General features: G+C 34.3%; 1 non-coding gene and 1 pseudogene across 1 annotated transcript; both read right to left on the bottom strand.

The window, feature by feature from the left end:
• Positions 1-1,763: 1,763 nt before the first annotated feature.
• Positions 1,764-6,634, bottom strand: LOC107947772 (40S ribosomal protein S14-like; annotated as a pseudogene).
• Positions 5,932-6,038, bottom strand: LOC121228353 (small nucleolar RNA R71). Its single transcript, XR_005925929.1, has one exon. It is a non-coding gene; the product is annotated as a small nucleolar RNA R71 (small nucleolar RNA).
• Positions 6,635-20,826: the final 14,192 nt, after the last annotated feature.

Raw genomic sequence — 20,826 nt, 5'->3', positions numbered from 1 at the left:
TTCACATGAGTCACATTTCAAAATTTCACTCACAATTGGCAAAATCAAAGCATGAAATTTTCACACATGCACTTTCACATGAAATAAACATAGGATATAACATCTAATTATTATTGTGACTCGGTTTAGCGGTCCCGAAACCACTTCCCGACTAGGGTCAATTTTGGGCTGTCACATTCTAATTCCTATTTGCTAGGATAATTATATTAAGTAAATTAGATTTATTTCATTCATGTTAACATGTTTTGTGACTCTGTCAATTACGTTTTCAATTAATATAATGATGCATTTCATTCATACGTGATTGGGTGCCCTCAGATTAGCTGAGCAATCCTAACCAGATGATGGGTAGTAGACGCATAATTGAAAGTGCAATGTTTAATTTAGGTCATTAAAATTGACTAAGTTGACGTTCATAATATCTTTAGTTAGCTCTATTATCTTATATGGTTTTTAGGTTTATGTAATTAAACTGTTGAAACACAAATGTCCGTGTGACCTTGCATAAATGCTACGAAACCCTTAAAGTACGTTTGGTTTATTGTAATGGAATAGAGTTGTATTTGAATAGGGCTGTAATTGAACAGAGTTGTAATCAGTAATTCAACTGTTTGGTTGAATGGAATGGAATAGAACTGTAATAGTATTCTTGTGTTTGATTGAATGGAATGGAATAGAATACCCTTAGTAGAATTTTTTTAGGTAGATGATTATTATTATTGTTATTAAATTTTAATAATATTATTATTGAAAATAATTTAATAATTTAACCATATTTTAATATAATTATTATTAAATATAATTTAATAAAAATATAATTTAATAACATTTTTTATATAATTATTATATGAATTAAAAAATCAAAATATATAATACTAAAATATATATAATGTATTTTATTATTTTTAAACTGTAATACATATTTAATGTGCTAAAATATCATTAGTGAAACAAATAATTTAATTATTCTACAATAAAAAATAAAATATTAGAAGTAATAAATAACTTGAGAATTATATTTCATATCCAAGCATAATATTCATATATTGATAAAAAGTTACAGGCCAAAAGTTTTAAGAACCAAGTCGATAGTCAAATTGATTTTACCACTAATTTATCAATGAATTAATTAAATAAATTATTAAAAAAATATAAAAATAATATTTATAAAAATTAAAAACCGGTTAACTAGTTTTTTAACCTAATTCAACAATTTATAAAAATACATAAGGCAACAAATTTGATGCCTTTTCCAACTTGATACCCAACCAATTCCTTATTAAACCAACGAATTTGATCAAATCCAAACATCCATGATGGACCAATTTGATCAAGTTCAAACATCCATGATGGAAACAAGAGTTTTGCAAGAATCAAACATGTTTTGGGTTTTTTATAAATAAATTCCACATGAGCATTAACTTGTAAAACTAACATCACAAGTTACAATTTTTGTTTAAGGACTACCTATGATATGAACAACAATAATAAAACCTACAAATTTTTAATAAAAATATCACCATACTATTTTCATTAAACATTCCTACTTATAACATGAGATTCATATAAAACATTGCCAAAAACATGAAAAATGCGATTGATAGATTCATAGTTCATTATGTTCTACAACTCCAATATAAAATATACCAATATAAAACTATGAAAAAGGGCTCATATAGAACAGTTATTACCAAATAACCAAATGCCAATGCCACCAAAAAAACACTTAAAAGGATAGATTTGCTAGAACATAATGTGATAGTTTATAGCATTCTCCCTCTTCTACCACACTTTCTTTGGGTCCTATCAGCCGGAATGGGCGTAACATCCTCTGAAATAACATAAAGAACAACATCGTAAGGGTTCGACAATAATATGTAAGGGAGAGTACTTTCAGTTTCAACCAAAAAATTTGGAAAAAAAACCTCACTTTTGACCTTCATTTAATTGGTTAATTCAATAAGTTTTTAATCAGAATACCAAACTGAAAAATAGTTCAGTAAGTTTTTAATCCCAATACCAAACTGACTGAAAAACAGACTTATTTTATATCATCTTAAAATTATTTAAAATATATTTATATTTATAATATATAATAGATATATAACCATATAAGCCGAACAGCACAAGGTCAATTAACCAAAAAAACCAACCGAACCCACCAATTAAACCAATTGCTCTCCCCTAGTAATTTGAAAAACAAAGATTGTTCCTCAGCATTTTAAAATACTTTCAATTAGTTGTGGCCCTTCCGATACGGCCAATTTTCATCCCGGAGCGAGCAAGAGCCTTGAGAGCTGCCTGAGCACCTGAACTAGGGGTCTTGGTTTTGCTACCTCCTGTAGCACGTAATTTGATGTGGAGTGGCGTGATTCTGAGTTCCTGCTCAGCATAAAGATTTGCAACTCGTCAACAATAATATAAATGTAGCAGTAATGTCAGATATTGTATGTCTTCTAGTAACAAGTTAATGTAATGAATGTAAAGTGGCAATTTCGGGTTTTTCTTAAATGATAAAAACGAATGGAATGGTATATGACCTTGCATCTCTAGGAAACATCTTGTGCTGCAAGCATAGCAGCATAAGGTGAAGATCCATCCCTCCCTGTCAGCTTTCACCTTCATACCACCTGGATTTATTCAAGAATTTCAAACTCAATCTACAGAACAAATGTTCAACAATACAAATGTCAGGCTATCTTTAAGTACCTAAAAACTTGTATCTAACACATTTATATATGGATATAATTGTGTCAAACACATGCTTTACTCACATTGACACCCAAGTTAGAGTAACATAAGTCCAACGTTCAATTTTTGTCATTATTTATAGACATTTCAAACAATCTCTTTCCACTAGAATATAAAAATTGGCAGCTAAATGATATGTTAATGCAATCCCAATATCGTACTTGTAATACAAACCATAGTCTCTCTTCCAGAAAAATCAGTCACATGCTATCATTATCAAAATACCAAAGGAAAAAAATAAAACCAATTAAAATTCACAGCTTAAAAAAATCATATCGAAATAGAAAGAAATATGTGTTACCAAGTAAAATAATTCAAAAACCATGTAACTTACAATGAAAGTGTGATTAAAAGATGCAAAAATGTGGGCAACACCGAAAACATGGTCTCCGTCTCGTACAGCAAGCCCAAGGGTCGTAGTCTCTTCCTTTGGCTCCCTAACCTTTCTTCCCAACTACAAAATCACCAACATAATGAGTTTTGTGTAAAGCATAAATAGAAGTAAATCCCCAAAGTTCATATAAAGATTCAAACAAAGGAAAAAGAATACCATTGCTAATGCTAACCATAGTATACATTTAGCTAGACTTGATACATGAATCTTTCAAAATCTAAATTAAATTTGATTATAATATGGCAAATACACGAGCACAAAGCGCATACACAAATTGACAAGTAAACATTCAGGCATTAGACCCCAAAATATATAAAATTATAGTATGCCCCCAAGAATGATAAAATATTGATTTAGTCCTAAAAACTATAAAGATATAAGATAATACAATGGTAGAATTTCATTTTAATTCTCATAAAAATATATACCTTAATCTGAACCCCAAAAAAAATTACTGGCTTTGCCCTTGTTATTATACAAAATAAGACTAAGATTTACACACAATCTTAATTTTCTTCAGTTTTTAAGCTAATGATCTCAAAATCAAGTGTTTTGTTCGATTAAACTGATCATAATAAGCTTACAAACTGACATAAAAAAACACCCTCTTTCTTCCCAATCTCATCCTCGTTTTCTCGGCAACTAAACAAAACTTTTCCAAGTAAATTCAAATGCATCGAAATGAAAGTCTAAAGCTTCTTCAAATAGTTTCATGTATATATCAAGGAAAATCTAAAAATAATAATATTGCATTTTAGCTCTCACAGAAATGATAAAATTGTAATTTAGCCCAGGTTACTATACTAAATAAGACTAAGATTTACACATAATCTTAGATGTGAAATGAAAAATGCATTGCTCTAAGCATCTATTAATACTTTATTAGTTTACATTCCATTTTAATTTTCTTTAGTGTTTAAGCTATTGATCTTGAAATCAAGTGTTTTGTTCGATTAAACTGATCATAATAAGCAAAAACAAACATAAAAAAATTAACGCCATCCTTCTCCCCAATCTCACACTCGTTTTCTCGGCAGCCAAACATAAATTGCCTAAGTAAATTAAAATGAATCAAGATGAATGTCTAAAGCATCCTGAAATAGTTTTATATATATAAAAGAAAATCTAAAAATGTAGAAAAAAATATCATTTTAATTAATCTAAGGGTTTTTCTTACCATGGCTGAGGATGCAATAAGCAGAGGCATCAATGGGGAATGAGATTTTAAATGATAGAGAAGATGAACAAAACTTATAGTGTTTGTCAAAGGGTTGGTCAGGATAAAAGCATGAAAAAGAGGGAGAAGGTTGGAAGGAAATGGGAAGAAGAATGAAAAAAGAAGATGCTTTAGATGTGAGAATGAAAAAGAGAGAGAAGGTTGGAAGGAAATGGGAAGAAGAATGAAAAAAAAGAAGATGCTTCAGACATGAGAATAAAAAAGAGGGAGAAGGGTAAAGTTGAAACTCACACACGCTGAATGGGTATTCCGTGGGTAGAGTGTCGAATGGTAAACAACAATTTTAACTTGAATAAGATTGTATGGAATAGGGCTGTAATAGCCATTACAGCCAACCAAACAATGGAGTAAGGATGGGCCACTAAATTCAGCTATAATGGTTTAGCATTACGGCCAAGCAAACATACTGTTAGTCTTTTATGATCAGTAACATGCATATTTAACTAAGTAAAAGATCCGAAAGAACTTAGTTTCATTTCTGAACCTATAGGAGATCAAGTTACCATAGAAGTAATTTTGAACATGTTAGCATGACGAAAGTACATTGAATTAATTAATATAATTATACTAGCCAATTTAATGTTGATTTTTTTAGTTGCTAAAGCCTTCATTCATACACTTAGGTACATTGCATTTAGATTAAAAATTACATTAAGGGATCAATCTTGCATTTAATGAATCTAATCATGACTATCCAAATTTATTGAGTTTTTTTTTTACATCAAATTGTTAATTATAATTTTGCAATTAATTGATTAAGCTTACACAATCCCTGCGGAGATGATAACTCATTTTTACTTATTTATTACTTGAACGACTATGTACATTTGTGTAAACACATTACAATTCGTTACAAGTTTTTGGTGCTGTTTCCAGGGACTATTATCTTAATCATTCTTTGTGAAATTAATTTCGTAGTTTGGTTTTTATTTAATTTTTAACACTACTAATTTATTCTTTATTCCTTATTTTATTTGTGATTTCTTTTTAGGTGTTTATGAGCATAGATCAAATAATTGATCTATTACTCGTGGACCCTAAAATTGAGCAGACTTGTAGACAGAGAAGACACGAGAGATTTGCTTAATGACAAAACAAGATAGACCTTGGAAATCAAAATGAGGAATAAGGTAATTGAGTCAATCAAGTGCACAACTCAATCCTTATTGTTGATGATAGGGATCGTGCCAAAAGATAATACGCTGTGCCACTCTTAAATGATTTAAATCTGGGAATTAAAAAGGTGGATATCGAGGTACCCCAATTCGAGTTAAAACCAGTGATGTTTCAAATGCTTCAAATTGTGGGCTAGTTTGGTGGTATGCCCATGGAAGATCCACACTTACACCTTCAATTATTCATGGAGGTAAGTGATTCATTTAAGTTAGCTAGTGTGACTGAAGATGCACTGAGGTTGAAACTATTTCCATACTCGTTCTGAGATCAAGCACAAGTATGGATGAATTCACTACCACCAAGTTTAGTATCTACTTGCCAAGAATTAACAGAAAAGTTTTTGGTAAAATATTTTCCACTGAGTAAGAATGCAAAGTTGAGTAATGATATAACAAGTTTACAACAATTGGATGTCGAATCTTTGTATGAGGCGTGAGAAAGATTCAAGGAATTACTTTGTAAGTGTCCTCATCATGGGATTCCTCACTATATCTGATTGGAGACATTTTATAATGGTCTCAACGTATACACAAGATTAATGGTGGACACTTTTGCGAATGGTGCAATTTTGTCTAAGTCTTATGACGAGGCTTAAAAGATCATTGAAAGAACCGCAAATAATAACTACCAATGGCCGACAAATCAAGCAGTTTCACGAGTAGCCAGAGTGTATAAAGTGGATGCAATAACCTCACTCTCTGCTCAGGTATCTTCTATTTCCTCTATGTTAAAATAGTTTACCACTAATGGTTTGAATAATTTTGCAGCTGAATCACCAAGATAGTATGAGGTAGTTTCTTGCATATACTGTAGGGATGAACATTTTTTCGAGAATTGCCGTTCGAATCCCGAATCAGTGGACTGCGTGAGGAACCAATACCAAAATAGAAGTGGACAAAGATTGCAGTCCAATTTCTAGAATCCATGTCATAGAACTATCCGGACTTTTCCTAGAGTAATCAAGGAAATGGACCGAACAACAATCAAATGCAGCATAAACCCAACCAAACCTAAGGGTTTAATCAACAAGCCCCAAAACCACCTCAAATTGAATCATCAAACAGTTTAGAGGACATGTTGAAGGAGTACATGGCGAAAAATGACACATTGATCCAAAGTCAAGTAGCAATGCTGAAAAATCTAGACAACCAGATGAGTCAGTTAGCTACTAAGCTTCGTAGTAAACCACAAGGAGCCTTGCTGAGTGACACAAAAAATTTGAGAAATTTGTGTAAGGAGCATTGCAAAATGGTAAACTTACAAAGTGGTAAGACTTTGGAGCCTAAGAAGGTTGTGGTTGAAGATGAGCCTACTGAAAAGGAGGAAAGTCAACCAACAGTTGAAGTTCCCACAATAAAAAAAATGATATGATGAAATATTTGATGAGGTAAACCCTAAAATAGTGAATTCTAAAAAGCTAACACCCTCTTTTGTAGTTTTACTGACACTAAACTAACTAAAATCACAAAAAAGGCAAGCGCACCTATCGAATAGTAGTATAGCTGTAGTGAGTCGGGAATATCGTATCCACAAGGACTAAAAGTACTAGTAATAACTATTTTTTTATTATCTAGCCTATACATTAAAGGGGATGTTTTTAATCTAAATTTAACTAAACTAATTATTAAGAACGCGACAAAGGATAGAATGAGAAAATACTTGAATATAACCAAAGAGAAACACAATACCCAGGAAAGAGTCCACCTAGACTTCACTTATTATTCTGAATCTGAATTAGACGATTTATTCACTTGTATCTTGATCCGTAGAAATCCATAAATTATGTTAATATCTCTTTCGAGAGTAAGAACAACTAACTCTAGGTTGATTAATTGAAATCTCTTTCTAATTAAAACCCTTATTGTCACATTAATTCGATCTATGGATTCCCTATTAGATTTGACTCTAATCCAGTAGATTTATGTCGTCCTATTTCTAGGATTACATGCAACTCCACTCAATTATGCCAGATCTACTCTTAAACAGGGACTTTTGCTCCACTGAAATAAGCACATCACACTTGAATTAATATCCTGAAAATATTAAAGCAAGAAATAAACATACATAATTGAGGACAAGAATCAAGTATTTATCATATAATTCAAAAAATCAAATAATAAGATCCATCATAGGTTTCATATTCCCTAGGTATCTAAGGAATTTAGTTCATAATCTAGAAGGGAAACATCTCAAAATTAGAATAACAACAAGACTTAAAAAACCCAATAAAACTTTGAAGGAAATTTGAATGGAGATCTTCAATCTTGAAGGAGATCTACTTTTGAGTTGATTCCCACAGTGTTCTTCAAGTAATTTCTTTGTTCTCTCTGTGCTCTCCTTTAGTCATTTTCTAATAGGTATTTATAAACTTTAGAATGCTTGGAAACCCTAAAAATTGGTTTTTTAATGTAAAAAAGAAGTAGGGTTCGAAATCGACACGGGCTGGCACACGGGCGTATGGCCAGCCTGTGTGGCTCACACGGGCATGTGCCCAGCCCTTGTGGAAGTGTCCAGGCCTTCTGGTTCCTGAAAATAGCTTTTTTTGTCTGATTTTGGCCTATTTTTCACTCATTTCAGTTTCTTATGCTCACCTAAGTATAGAAACATAAATTTAAAGGATTAGGAGCATCAAATTCACTAATTCACATAATAAATCATCCAAAAACCTTTCAAGCATGGGATTAAAACATGTTACTTTTATGGTTTATCATTTTTCTCCTCAAAAAAATTGTCCATGTCAACCTAGAGTTTCATATCCTCAAAGACTTCAGCAAAATAAACAGAAACAAGAAGTATAATTCAAGAAGTTCTTGGATGTTTTAAAGCAATTACACATCAACATTTTGTTGGTAGAAGCTTTAGAGCAAATGCCTAACTATGTGAAGTTTATGAAGGATATCTTGTCGAAAAAGAAATAACTTAGTGAGTATAAGACTGTCGTTTTGATGAAAGAGTGTAATGCGTTCTTACAAAATAAGCTACCTCCGAAACTGAAGGATCCTGGAAGCTTTATGATACCTTGGAACATTGATGAATCATATTGCGGTAAAGCTTTGTGTGACTTAGGAGTAAGCATCAACTTGATGCCAAAATCTATTTTTAAGCTATTAAGAATAGGTGAAGTAAGATCCACTACTATAACACTTCAACTTGCAGATTGATCATTAGCATATCCTGAAGGAAAGATCGAGGATGTTTTGGTAAGAGGCGATATATTTAGTTTTCCTCTTGATTTCATTGTTTTGGGTTTTGAAGCAGACAAAGAAGTTCTCATCATCCTGGGGAGACCTTTCCTAGCCACGAGAAGAACGTTGATAGATGTGTGAAAAGGCAAACTCACGATGCAAGTTCAAGATGATAAGGTAACATTTAACATTTTGAAAGTAATAAAGTTTCCCGATTCGATGGAAGACTGTTTAGTAATGCAGGAAGTAGAAACCTTAGTTTCTATGGAAAGTAATTTTGAACCATTTGGAAATGAAAAAGGTAATCAAGGTTTGGCTTTGATGGAAGCCAACCTGAGGAGTTATATTCAACCATTGCGGTTCAAACCACTAGAGTTGGATGTTTGGGGATTTACACAACCCAAGTCATCAATTGAGGAACCGCTTTTGCTGGTTCACGTACAGAAGCAAAGATTTTACAAGCTGGGTTCTTTTGGCCTACATTGTTCAAGGATGCTTATGAATATACGAGGAACTGCGATAGATGCCAAAGGAATGGAAATATATCAATAAGGAACGAGATGCCCTTGAGAAATATTTTAGAGATAGAACTTTTCTATGCATGGGGAATTAATTTTTAAGGTCTATTTCCTTCTTCATATGGTAATAACTATATCTTGGTAGATATGGATTATGCTTCCAAGTGGATTGAAACCAAGGACTACCCAACTAATGACACTAAGGTAGTCATGTGATTCCTACATAAGCATGTATTTACACGGTTTGGGACTCTTAGAGCTACAATTAGCGATGAAGGATCTCACTTTGTAAATAAGTAGCTTAAGTGATTGCTTGACAAATACAATGTGAAGCATTAGATTGCTACTGCCTGTCACCCACAATTGAATGAGCAAGTTGAAAGGGTGAATCATGAAATTAAAGGTATACTTGAGAAGGTAGTGCACCTTAACAGAACAATTTGGTCTCGAAGGCTCGATGATGCACTATTGGCCTATCGAACTGCTTTTAAGACACTGTTAGGAATAACTCCTTATCAGTTAGTTTGTGGAAAGACATGTCATTTTTCACTCAAACTGGAGAATAAAGCTCACGGGGCTTTGAAGCGGTTGAATTTTAATCTTAAGCAAGCTGGTGAGGATGTTACAACTCGATAAGTTGGAAGAACTGAGGTCATTTCATACGAGAATGCCAAGATGTGTAAGAAAAAAATATAAGAAATGGCATGATAGTCGCATTCAACCTCACAAGTTCAAATAAGTTTAGAAAGTGTTTTTGTTTAATTCAAAGCTAAGGTTATTTCCTAGACATAACACCCCTTAGTCTAGTACGGGGCCGAGACTGAGTATGAGGTATTACTAAACTTAAACACATGCATTCCAAAATTTACAAATCTTAAAAACTTGATCCAACTTAAAGCTTTTCAAACCTTGTCTGGCATTCCTTATTACGGGCCTACGAGGCCCAAAACAAGCTTTAAGGATGATTCAGAACCAAACCGAGTCCTTTAAAGAACTGTGGAAAATGACTCTTGAAACAAGGGTACACGTCCGTGTGGAAGGGGCGACAGGCCCGTGTGGCCTTCTTGATATGGCCGTGTTGAAGGCCTGAGCAATTCACACAGCCTAAACACATCGGGACATGTTCGTGTCCCTAACCCATGTAGAATTAATTCCTAATTCGAACCTACAGGGGTTTTCATATAGCCTGGCACACGCTTGTGTCCATGGCCCATGTCCCTCACACGGTCTTAACACGCCCTTGTCTCAGCCCGTGTCCAAAAACCTTGACATTTTGTTTCTGATGCTAGAAACCATTTAGGGGCACAAATCTGTGTGCTAGGCCATGTGGTGAATTTAAATTCTACATTTAAGGTGCAGACTTCACACGGGCTGGGCACACGCCCATGCCCAGAGGTCTTGTCCTCCACACTGCTGAGACACACGGCCGTGTCTCTGGTCATGTGTTTACTACCATGCATACTGATTTGAAATTTTAAGCTGTAGAGGACACACAGCCTGACAACAAGCCCATGGGGCTTACCGTGTATCGCACACGGCCTAGACACATGCTTGTGTGTCTACCCGTATGGACAAAACAAGGCTATCTACCAAGCCTTTTTGCCACCCTTACTTGCACCAACCTACAACAACAAATATCTCCAATTCACACAACAATATAAGACTAAATCAACCACAACATGACATGCAAATGCAGACCATATAACACTCTAACAATTGAACATGCACTAGATCATTCATACATTTGTTCATCCAGGGAATCATCATCATTTGCAATTATCAGTAATGAATATTAACTATTAGCCATGGCCTTAAACAAAAAGAAGGTTTTCATCCCATGCCAACACAATTGGCTAACTTAACAATATGGAACATAACAAAAAGACTCAATCCCTATACATGCCATACTCAAGTTGTAAAACTAACTATACCAAAATCTTAGAGTTATAGCGTGAGTGATGCCCCCGACGTTCTTTGATCCACGGGTTGATTTGGCGGCATTACAAGAAAATGGAAAGGAAAAAGGTAAGCACAAAGCTTAGTAAGTTGCATGTAAATAACGAAATAACAACATGTTACCACATGTGATTATACTCCCAATATATCATAACTCGCACAAAGAGTTAATGTTCATTCCTCGCTATTCATACAACAAGAATAGAGTTCACATATCATCAATTTCATTTAAGTACCAGTCACAACATGGTCATAGGTACTATCATTTTGACATAAACCGTAAATTTCTCGTTGAGCCAATTGGAATACTACAGGATAATCACCAAGTCTCAAACATAGGGTACGATGCCGACACCATGTTCCAAACATGGTCTTCACTAGCTCTCACATCTAAGTTGATGCCATGTCCCAGACAGGTCTTACACTGACTTACATACATCGAGGTCGATGTCATGTCCTAGACAGGTCTTACATGGGCTCTTACTTATCTGTGTCAATGCCATGTCCCAAACAGGTCTTACACTAACACACCTTAAGCCGATGCCATGTTCCAGACAGACCTTACACTAGCTTGCATATCTTGAGGCCGATGCCATGTTCTAGACTAGTCTTACACTGGCTCGCACTTAGCTGTGTCGATGCCATGTCCCAGACAGGTATTACACTGACACACATATCACCCAAATGTCATGGCATGGATATCCAAATTATTCCTAAGGTTCAACTAGGAGTCTCTACTACATAAATTATTATCATGCACATTCACAACAATAGCCCACAATTTATTCCATATTAATTATACAATACATAAATACAAATAAATTACATTATCTACGAACAATTTACCTCTGTACACAAAATGTAGAAGACTAATTGTATTTAATCCGCTTGATTGGATTTTCGCCGGTCTAGGTCCGGATTGCCTATTTCTTGATCTATAATAATAAAATTCCACTCATTTAATCATCATATTAATTAAAACATTCTACAATTCACAATTTGGCAAAATGACCGTTTTGCCTTTACACATTACAAAAATTATGATTTTGCCCTTAGGCTCGTAAATCAATTTTTATTGAGTTTTCTCATTAACCAAGCCTAGTAAAACTCTTTTTATACCTATAGAAACTCACAATTTCAAACATTTCACACAATTACCACCTATTTTACAAGCTTTACAAAATAGCCCATTTAGATGTTTTCGTGAAACCCCTTTCACAAAAGTTATTTATTTAACAACCAAGATTCATTTTCTTTCATAAAATTTTAGCTAACCACATAAATTCTTTCATGGAAAAACCCTAGACTCTCAACCATTTTGCAAAATAGTCCCCTCATTAGATAGCTTATGCTACAAGGGTCTCAAAAGTACAAAAATTATCAACAAAATCATAAAAATCACTTACTTATGTGAGAAATTAATGGCTGAAATTTTCAAGCCTTCAAAACCCATTTCTTACTGAAAATTTTGGTGGAGAAGAGAAGAAGAGAAAAAAATAATAATAGCTAGCCTTTAGGTTTATTTTTTATTTATCCATTAAGTCACCCACCCCATCCCATGAATTAAGGCTCCATGTCCATCCATTAACATTTTATTGGTCTATTTGCTCAATAATGACCTCTACTTTAATGCTTCATAGCTATTTGACACCTTTAGTTAGCAGAACAATATTTTTGCATTTTATGCGATTTAGTCATTTTTTGTAATTGAGCTCCCAATCGCTAAAATTAAATAACCAAAATTTTTATGAATTCATATAATCATGCTATAACACCAAAATAATAAAAAATATTTCTCTGACTCAGGATTTGTGGTCCCGAAACCTATAACAGTCTAATTGAGACCCTAATCAGAATAGTGGCTTCGAGACCACAAATCTGTGTCAGAGAAATGTTTAAATAATATTTACTGTATTTATGATGTGTGAATTAGCATCTGTGAAAGCCTCGTATGAAACTTCGAATGTTTGTGTGCTTAATTTAATAAAAAGGACCTAATCGCATAAAATGTAAAAGCTGTGTGCTAGATGTTAAAAGTGCCTATTTGACTTGACTCTATAATTGAGAAGTCCTTATGTGGTTATTATGCCATTTACATGTATAATGGACATTTTATCCTTATTATATGTGAATATAAAACGATTTATTAAAGGGGTATTTTGGTCATTAGCATATTAAACATATATTAAATAAAATAAAACATTTTATTGGATGACTCATTCATCCTTATTGCTGATAATCACAAGAAAAAGAAAAGAGTAAAGCTTACCTAGGGTTTGGCCTTGGTTTCCTTTGATTTAGGTATATATTTTGATAAGTTTTTGATAATTTCTACATTTTTGTAATTGTTGTTTCGTATACTATTAAACTCATGCCTCAATTTCTAATTTTGATGATGATTTTGAAATGTGCCATTGATGAAATTATGAGCTTTGTAAAGTTAATTGTTCATAAATGAAAGTTTGATGTTGGTTTTATATGTTTTGCCTTTGGATTTTTTATATTTTGAGTAAAATAGACTAAATTGTGGAAATGAGAAATTGAGGGACTAAATTGTGAAATAAATGAAATGTGTGGTCTAGTGTGAGTACTAGGAGAATTCAGCCAAGCATGAGTATATGCAAATTATGTGTATTTTGTGATTTGTGATTTAGGGACTAAAGTGTCGAAATGTGAAAATGTGATGGCTAGTTTGCAAAATGCCCTAATTGTCTGTATATGGATTGGTTTGAATGATTTATTGAATAAAAGAATTAATTTTGAATACATATAGATTAAGAAAAGATAAATTTGAACTTAGACCGAGGGAAGTCGAAGATTATAGAGTAAGCAGCCCGAGTCGACAATTTTGAGTACAAGGTAAGTTCGTATGTAAAACTTGATATTGCAAGTATGTTTTGATGTTTTGGTTATACATAGATTGTATATATATTTTTTTTGGATGAATACGATGATAAATGAATGGTATTTGGAACTAAATGTGCGATTTAAACAAGCTTCGGCTATATGAGGCATTTAGTGTGCGATACCGAGATAGCTTCGGTTAATTAAGATGGCACTAAGTGTACGAAATTATTATAGTTTTTGCTAATCTTTAAAGCACTAAGTGTGTGGATGTTTAAAGCATTGGTAATCTTCGGAAAGTCTTAAAATATCCGAACAAGAGGTGAGAATGAAAATGAATGAATTTGGGAAGGTTCAGGTACATGAGATACCTATGTGGTAGATCGTATTATTCTTACAAAGTTCATTGAATTGGTAAGATCATATCGATGGTGTTCGCATAAAATTGATAGATGAATTGAGAAGTTATAAATACTTATGTGTAGATGTTTTGTATTTTATATACTGTTGATGATTTTTGGTACGAGCTTACTAAGCTTTTGAAAGCTCACTCTGCGTATGTTTGCATTGTTTTATAGATATCGAAGCTACTGTGAGCTTGGGGATCATCGAGGATCGTCACTACACTATCGAATCTCATTTTTGGTACCTTTTGAAAATGTTTATAGTAAAGTATGGCATGCATGGGCTAAAAGTACTTTGGATAGGTTTTGTAATGTTTATATTTAGCCATGTGATATGGTTTGGAATGGTTGTGGATATTTCATGAATGGCTTATGTTTTGGTTGTGAATTGGTCATATAATGTTGTGCAAATATGCTTGGTTTGGTGCTTGTAGGTTTGACCCAATTGGGGTGGTAAGTTGGCTATTCAAATGGCCTATTTTTGTCCACACGGGCAGGAACACAGGCGTGTGTCTCAGCCTGTGCGACACACGTTTATGTTGCACGATCGTGTGTCCCCTGGGGTACCTTATAATTGTAAGTTAAGCTCGAGCCCGGCCAAGAGACACGGGTGTGTGACTACCCGTGTGGTCCAAGTCAGATTCAACCACGACCAAAGCACACGAGCGTGTCTTATGGTCGTGTGAACAAGTCATTTTGACATGGCCTAGACACACGGGCGTGTCTAATGCCATGTAAGGCAAACGGCCTATTCACACGGCCGTGTGGCCTGTACTTGTTTAAAAAATGTTTAAATTTTGGAGAAATTTTGTATGTGTTCAGTTTAGTCCCGATCCCTTTCTAATACATGTTTACGATCTCGACGAACTATATAAGGGACTCTATATTGATGATTGATATTTAATGCTTCGATGCTTATGAAATGAATGTTAATGTTCTAATTTTGTCTAGTAATTCCTTTAACCCTAGTTCGGCAACATATACGGGTTAGGGGTGTTACATTTTATTGATATCAGAGCTATTGTTTAGTCGGTTCTAGGACTACCATAGCGTATGTGAGTCTAGCTATACATGCCATATTTATGAACTACGATAGTGTGATGAATCCTGATATTGAAATGTGATTTTGTATAGCAAATGGATCCCGAAAGAGCTGTAGCGGACGATGTCGAAAGCAATGCACCTGTTCCTGCACAAGGGACGGCGCCATATGATTCTAGACCCGCTACGAGTAGTCGTGATGGTGAGGCTAGACAAGCCTTCTATTAGATGATAAATGATTGGTTCACCCAATACATTAGAACCAATCCGGCTGTACAACAACCTCCACCCCCGGTTAATCCTCTTCAAACTCCTGTTATGCCACCAGTGAATCTGGTTCAGTTAAGTAGACCACCAGTCGATAAGATTAGAAAATATGGGGCTAAATAGTTCCAAGCTACAATGAGCGATGATATTGAAAGAGCTGAGTTTTGGCTAGAGAACATGATAAGAGTGTTTGATGAATTATCATTGAATCCTAAAGAATGCATAAAATGTGTTGTTTCCCTTCTGAGAGATACGACATACCATTGGTGGAAGACTTTGAGATCTGTAGTTCCGAGTGAACAGGTTACTTGGGATTTCTTTCAAGCTAAATTTCAGAAGAAATACATTAGTCAGAGATTCATCGATCAGAAACATAAAGAGTTTCTCGAGCTTAAATAAGGTCGTATGTCTGTCATAGAATACGAGCGAGAATTCGTAAGGTTGAGTTAGTATGCTCGTGAATGTGTATCTACGGAAGCAATAATGTGCAAAAGATTCGAGGATGGCTTAAACGAAGATATTCGTCTGTTAGTCAGGATTTTGGAAATCAAAGAATTTGTTTTACTTGTTGAACGAGCATGTAAAGTTGAAGATTTTAGGAAAGAGAAAAGAAAAGCTAATTTTGAAGTTAAAGAGGTATGAAAGATATTATCGGGCAAGTCATTTTAATCTGGATCAAAGAAGTTTAGAGATGATAGTAGCCGTTCAAAGGCTAGTGTGGGACATTTGAACAGATATCGTGCTAGATCGCAATCAAGCTTTAAAGCTTCAGCTACATCTATTGCCAATGTTGATAATGTAAAGAATGAAAAGCCTGACTGTGATAAATGTGGAAGATGACATTTTTGTGAATCCTGGGGAAAAAGTAATAACCGAGATTGTTATAGTTGTGGTTCACGAAATCATTTTATAAAAGATTGCCCAGATTTAGTTGAAAAAGGTAGTGTTCAGAACTCGAGGCCGAGTGGCAATGCTTCTCGTGGTAGACCTCCTAGAAATACGGGAAATGCAAGTGGTAGTCAAAGAGGAACAAAAGATACAATTGTTAGACTCGAGGCTCATGCACCTGTTAGACCCGAGGCTCGTGCACCTGTCATAGCCTATGCTATCCGAGCCCGTGAGGTAGCTTCATCGCCAGATGTGATTACGGGTACATTTACTCTTTATGATACTTCTGTGATTGATTTGTTAGATCCTGGATCAACACATTCGTATATATACATGAACTTAGTGACAGTAAGACTTTGCCGTAGAGTCTACTGAATTTGTAATTAGAGTCTCGAACACCTTAGGCGTATGTGTTTTGGTTTATAAAGTCTGCAAGAATTGTCCGTTAATGTTTTGAGACACTTGTTTTCTGGCTAATCTGATACTGTTACCTTTTGATGAATTTGATATAATTCTTGTTATGGATTGGTTACCTTTGCATGATTCTGTTGTGAACGGCAAACGGAAAACTATTGATTTGAGATGCAAGAATGGTGAAATAGTTGGAATTGAGTCTAGTGATTTGAAATGGATTGTCTGCTATAATAACTTCGATGAAAGCTTTGAGTATGGTGAGAAACAGTTGTCAAGCTTATTTTGCATATATGATTGATTTGAGAATGTCAGAAAAGAAAGTTGAATCTGTGCCTATTGTCTGTGAGTTCCTTGATGTGTTTCTTTAAGAACTTCTAGGTTTACCCCCGGTTAGAGAAGTAGAATTTGGAATTGAATTGGTACCTAGTACTATTCTGATTTCGGTAGCCCCTTATAGAATGGCTCTGACCAAACTGAAAGAATTAAAGTCCTAGTTGCAAGAGTCGACCGATAGAAGGTTTGCTAGACTGAGTTTCTCACCTTGGGGTGCTTCGGTACTATTTGTGAAAAAAGAAAGATGGTAAGATGAGAATGTTTATAGATTATCGTCAGTTGAATAAAGTGACTATAAAAAATAAGTATCCTCTACCTTGAATTGATGATTTGTTTGATCAATTGAAAGGAGTTGCTATGTGTTTGAAAATAGACTTGAGATCAGGCTATTATCAGTTGTGAGTGAAAGACTCAGACATTCCAAAAACTGCTTTCAGAACGAGGTACGGCCACTATGAATTCTTAGTCATTCCTTTCAGTTTGACCAATGCACCTGCTATTTTTATGGATTTGATGAATAGAATTTTCAGACAGTATTTAGATCAATTTGTTGTTGTATTCATTGATGATATATTGATTTTTTCACGTGATGAATCTGAACATGCCGAGCATCTGAGAATAGTGCTACAGATTTTGCAAGATAAATAGTTATATGCAAAGTTAAGTAAATGTGAATTCTAGTTGCGAGAGATCGATTTTCTGGGTCATATTGTATCAGCATCTAGTATTCGAGTTGATCTAAATAAGATTTCAGCTTTTTCTAGATTGGAAACCTCCGAGGAACGTCTCTGAAGTCTGCAGTTTTCTGGGACTTGCCGGTTACTATAGAAGGTTTGTGAAAGACTATTCTATGATTTCAACTCCATTAACGAAGCTACTTCAGAAAGATGTAAAGTTTGAATGGTCCGAAAAGTGTCAAAACAACTTTGATCAGTTAAAAACTTTGTTAACTAAAGCTCCTGTATTAATACAACCCGAATCGCGTAAAGAATTTGTAATCTACAGTGATGCTTCATTCATTGGACTGGGATGTTTTTTGATGCAAGAAGGAAAAGTCATTTCTTATGCTTCATGACAGTTGAAGTCACACGAAAAGAACTATCCGACGCGCGGTCTTAAGTTGGCTGCAATTGTGTTTGCTTTGAATATTTGGCGCCACTATCTATTTGGTGAGAAATGTCATGTGTATTCTGATCATAAGAGTTCGAAGTATTTGATGACTCCGAAAGATCTGAATCTATGACAAAGAAGATGGTTAGAGTTGCTAAAAGACTATGAACTTGTGATTGATTATCATCTGGGAAAAGCGAATGTTGTTGCTGATGCCTTAAGTCAAAAATCATTTTTTGCTTTGCGTGCGATGAATGCTCATTTGGTTTTGTCCGATGATGGTTCAGGTTTGGCTGAATTGAATGCAAGACCTTTGTTCTTATAGTAGATTATCGAAGCTCAGAAGATTGATAATGAGATTTTAGCTTAAACAGCTCAGTGTGATGCAGAGTCTGATTCAGAACTCTAAGTTGATAAAGATGATTGTTTGAGATTCCGAGATCAAATTTGTGTTCCAAGAAATTTAGAGTTATTTCAGATGATTTTGGGTAAAGCTCACAATAGTCTGTTATCTGTGCATCCAGGTAGTACGAAAATGTATAATGATCTGAAATAGCATTACTGGTGGTTCGGAATGAAAAAAGATATCTCTGAATTTGTTTCTAAATGTTTGATCTGTCAGCAAGTTAAAGCTGAACATCAGGTGCCATCTGGTTTGTTACAACCGATTATGGTTTCGTAGTGGAAATGGGATCGAGTGACAATGGATTTTGTTTTAGGTTTACCACTGTCTCCGAGAAAGAAAGATGCAATCTGGGTTGTAGTTGATCGATTGACGAAATCAGCTCATTTTATTCCAGTGTGATCTGATTATGCACTAGATAAGTTGGTTGAGTTATACATTTTCGATATTGTAAGATTGCACGATGTGCCATTATCTATTATATCAGAAATTGCAAGATGCTCTGGGTACTAAATTGCATTTCAGTACTGTTTTTCATCCGCAAACGGACGGTCATTCTGAGCAGATTATTCAGATACTAGAGGATATGTTGAGATGTTGCATTCTTGATATTGAAGGTTCGTAGGAACAATATCTACCTTTAATTGAATTTGCTTATAATAACAGTTTTCAGTCGAGCATTAAAATGGCACCCTACGAAGCTTTATATGGTTGCAAATGTAGTACACCTTTGTATTGGACGAAGCTCAGCAAAAATAAGATTCACGAGGTTGATTTGATAAAAGAAACTGAGCAGAAAGTTAAAGATAGTTTGAAAGCAGATTTAGATCATTAGAAATCATATGCAGATTTGAAAAGGAAAGATATTGAATTTGAAATCGGTGACAAAGTGTTTCTGAAAGTATGTCTGTGGAAGAAAGTACTTCGATTCGGTAGAAAAGGCAAATTGAGTCCAAGATTCATTGGACCATATGAGATTACCGAGCGTATTAGGCCGGTAGCATATAGATTATTGTTGCCACAAGAATTAGAAAAGATTCATAATGTGTTTCACGTATCGATGCTTCACCGATACAGATATGATCCTTCGCATGTGATTCCTCCGTCTAAGATTGAAATTCATTCTGATATGACTTATGAAGAAAAGCCAATCTATATCCTAGCTCGAGAGGTTAAAGAACTGCGAAATAAGAAAATTTCATTAGTAAAAGTGATGTGGCATTGACACGGTATTGAAGAGGCCATGTGGGAGCCTAAAGATGCTATGAGACGACAATATCCAAATCTGTTTAATGGTAAGATTTTAGGGGATGAAAATCCTTAAGGGGGAGAATTGTAGCAGTCTAGTCTAGACTCTAGTTGGAGTAGTGGTTTCGGGAGCACAAATCCATGTCAAAGAAATGTTTAAATACTATTTCCTTTATTAATGATGTGTGAATTAGCATGTGTGAAAGTCTCGTATGAAAATTTGAATGTTTGTGTGCTTATTTTAATAAAAAGGACCGAATCACGTAAATTGTAAAAGCTATGTGCTAGATGTTAAAAGTGCCTATTTGACTTGACTCTATAATTGAAAAGTCCTTATGTGGTTATTATGTCATTTACATGTATAATGGACATTTTAGCCTTATTATATGTGAATTTAAAATGGTTTATTAAAGGGGTATTTTTGTCATTAGCATATTAAACATATATTAAATAAAATAAAACATTTTATTGGATGAATCATCCATCCTTGTTGCCGAAAATCACAAGAAAAAGAAAAGAGAAAGGCTTACCTAGGGTTCAGCCTTGGTTTCCTTTGATTTAGGTATGTATTTTGATCGATTTTTGATAATTTCTATGTTTTTGTAATCGTTGTTTCGTATACAATCAAACCCATGCCTCAATTTCTAATTTTGATGA

This window comes from Gossypium hirsutum, chromosome A04 (genome assembly GCF_007990345.1).
Source record: "Gossypium hirsutum isolate 1008001.06 chromosome A04, Gossypium_hirsutum_v2.1, whole genome shotgun sequence".
Taxonomy (NCBI): domain Eukaryota; kingdom Viridiplantae; phylum Streptophyta; class Magnoliopsida; order Malvales; family Malvaceae; genus Gossypium; species Gossypium hirsutum.
Note: the sequence above shows the minus strand (reverse complement) of the source record. Positions and strands in the feature narration are given on the sequence as shown.